Genomic DNA, 3,591 nt, shown 5'->3' with positions numbered 1-3,591 from the left:
AAGAACCTTAGGGCCTACTTTGAGGAAAAGAGGAAACTCAATGGACAGGCTCTGAGTTCTCCACCCTGTGTGTGAACCAGAGCAGTTCCTGCTTTATGGTGTTGTAAGTGAGAAAAGGGAAGAGCGACTGCTGTTGTAACAAAGGGGAAGGAAGGACAAAAGGGAAGAAAGAGAGCCTGGGGGGCTGGGGGTGGGGAGTTGGGAACGGGGAAGGGTTAGGGAGAGAGGAAAGAAAAAGCACTAAAGTACAAGGTATGTCCAGAAAGTATCCATCCACGCACTGTGGAAAAAGATGGAAAAAGAAGATCCAAGATATAAGAAACATTGTACATGGGACAACATGCCTCAGCCCCCTTCAAAGTAGGCACCTTGGGACTTCGTGTAGTTCTCCCAGTTGCCATCATCTGCCCCTGTCATATTTTGCTGAATCTCACTGACAGTCTAAAATCTGTTCTCTCTCAAAGGTGATTTTAGTTTTGGGAAAAGCCAGAAGTTGCAGGGCACCAAATCTGGGCTATAGGAAGGCTGACTCACCTGGGTGACTTGATGTGTCACCAAAAAACTCTGCATGAGACGTGATGCATGAGCTGGTGCATTGTCATGATGAAGCATGTCGTGAAGTCACCAGTTGTCCACAGCTGCAGCCTTTGAATCATCCAAATATTTTCCTCGGACTGACGTTCAAGCTTAAGGCAACATTTGATGCAGATTCATTGCTCTACTTGCTCAGTCATTTGAATGTGACGGCCACACAGTACACATGCTCACTCAGTTGCATCTACCACCCCCACTGACTAGTACAGTGAAGTCATTCACACATGCGCTTTCCAGTCCACTCCCCTTGGCTGCCGGGTTACACTGATGTCATGCAAACCATTCTCGTTATATTAACAATAGTTGGACTTTTTCCAGGTGGACCTTGTACACCATTCTGCTAAAAGAATGGTTAGCAAACCCTCTTAGCAAAATCAAGATCGCCAGGTGGTTTGAATACCTTACCAATGCTTGACAACCTCTGGAGCAAGTGAGCGTCAGCTCGGCCACAAGTGAGCTACGGCCCTCCCCCGTGTCTGGGAACGCCACGCCGGGCAGCGGGTCGAAGTGGGTTAGCCCAGAGCAGAGGGACGACCTGAGAAGAATGAGTGGTGATCGCCACGTAGTGGGTCGCTATGCCCCAGCCCTACCTGACGGTGTGTCCTTGACAAACCCACCCGGCCTTTCCGCTCTTCCGTTTCTCCTTGTTAAAGGCGGGAGCACATGACGTCTACCGCACAGAGGGTGATGTGAAGGCTAAATGGGAGGACATGCCAAAATGACAGGGCAGGTAGAACTGCCCCATAACGCTATCTGTCTCACCTGGTCAGCTCCCGTCTGTCCTTCCCTGGGGGCTGACAAACAGAAGCAAGACCCAAGCAGCCCGTGGTTCCCGGCCTTGTGATGTTCTCCAGCTGCAGTGGGTGCTGGTTCAACGTGCAGATGCCCGGGCTCCACTAAGGGTTCTGACTCAGGGGGCCTGTGGCTGGGCCCAGGAGCCTGCCCTGTAGAACTGCCCACAGCACACAGCACACTAGGCAGGTAGCACGCAGGGCCTTGCCTCTGGCTGGGCTCCACCGCCCGCACTGCTCTGCCCCAGATACCTGCTCTGCTCTCTCCTTCTCCTCCCTCAAGTCTTTGCTCAAACTGCCCTCTCCTGGAGGCCTACCATGACCACCCACGTGGTTCCACAGGCTGCTCCGCCCTCCACACTGAGCCTCTCCCTCCCCTCCTCTGCCTTTCATTTTTCTGTAGCACCTTCCCCTTCGAACGTACTGCAACTTTACGTGTTTATTATGTGCACAGTTTATTTTCAGCTCCCCCTTCTAAACTGCACAAGAGAAAGGGTCTTAGAGCATTTCGTTTACTACTGTTTCTCAAATGCAAAGAACCATGTTGGCTATGGGGAGCTCAATAATGTTTATGAATGAATGAGCAAATGAATGAATGAAGAAGCGAATGAACAAAAACACTGAGCAAATTATATCATAATGCAATTATCTGAGGTTTGGCTGCCCTTCTGGACCATAGGCATCTCAGATTCTGCCATCGTCCCAAGGCCCAGAGGGGCTTCCTGGTTAGTATTCGTTGATTATTATTAGCAACTAACCAATGAGCGACTGAAGACGGGGATGAAGGAATCATCCCTTGTAGGCCCAGGTGAACAGCGATGGCGATGAGTGAAGGTTTGCCCAGAGGAACACCTCATTCCCCCCACCTCCTGCAGTTCCCGCAGCTTCCCTCCGCTGGAAGCTCTCTTAACTACCGGCACCTTTCCCAGCACAGTGGCTGTCACACGGATTGGCCAAGAGGGGTCGCTAAATCCTAATTTTCCTTCCTGGCTCAGAAAGCTCAGGGCGGCTACTGCCGAGGACTCCGAGAAGCCAGGGAGAGACTAGTAGGGAAGGCCTGGGAAGGCCCAGTCCCTCTTCTAGAGTTGTTAGCGCCTCTTTTGCAAGCACCACGTCCAGTAAAGGATGGGGCACCTGGCTGGGCTCAGGAGATACATCTCGTAATAACTCACTTCAATCCCTGGACTCTCGGGGCCTCCAAGCATCCAGGTCTCACACACAGGACCCCGGGCTCAGACGCCAGTACCTTGGGCACTGCCACACAACTAGAAAATGCCAGCGGGAGGATTAGATTCCAGATTGGGCGACCGCTATTGTCCCCTCCCCCAATGCCCTTCCCACCCAGCTCATTCTGGCTTCTCTGTTCCAAGGGCAAAGCTAGACTCCAAGTGCAGCATCGGCCTTGCCTCACTTACGTGGCCTTGGGTTCTCTTTCCAGTGGGGAGAGCCCAAAGAGAGGCAGAGTTCCTCCCCCAGGGACGCCGGCCCAACAGCCCTCTGGTCCCACATCCCCAGTTTGCATTGCCCTTACTCCCTTGATTTCCGTTCCCTGGGTTTTTAAGTAGCCACTTGCCCACCGGCAAGTTCACTGAGGAGGGAGGAGCCTGGCAGGCACAGGTGTGAGGGCAAGAAGGGGAAGATTCAGCAAATGGTGCCCTGACCCCTCTTGGGGTTCAGAAGGGGCGACCTGAGAGGACCCCGGCCGGGGCATGTTGTCTGTCCAGGGCCCAGGAATCTGTAATAATGGAGCTTTCATTGCTGTCATGGGTCCTGAGTTCCACATACTGGGTCTCCCAACAATCCAGTGAGAGATATATCCTTGGCCCCATTTTTCAGATGAGGAAACTGAGGCCTAGCAAGGCGTCCTCAACCTTGTCCATATTCACGCTGCTTTCATTGGCCTAACTGCAGGCATGATGGAACCGAGCCTTATGGGTTCATTCCCCAGATTCCCGGGCCCCAGAAAGAACAGCTTTACAATCCTGGTAAGTCCAGCCTGGTCCCCCAGTTGTATGAGGGGGCCCAGGGTGGCGGGCCTGAGGAAGAGGAATGCCAGGATGCTGGGGTCAGTGGCTCTGGCCCAGTGAACTCATCTTCCTCCAGCCGACCTAAGGCCAGCTCACCGGTTGGTGGCCACCTGGTTACCCTCTGGGGAACAGCCTTCTGCCAACCAGCTCCCCCTGCAGGTCCTGTTGTTCGAAGGGAC

Source organism: Phyllostomus discolor, chromosome 6, assembly GCF_004126475.2.
Source record: "Phyllostomus discolor isolate MPI-MPIP mPhyDis1 chromosome 6, mPhyDis1.pri.v3, whole genome shotgun sequence".
Lineage (NCBI taxonomy): Eukaryota > Metazoa > Chordata > Mammalia > Chiroptera > Phyllostomidae > Phyllostomus > Phyllostomus discolor.
The sequence above is the reverse complement of the archived record's forward strand: the minus strand, read 5'-3'. Positions refer to the sequence as shown.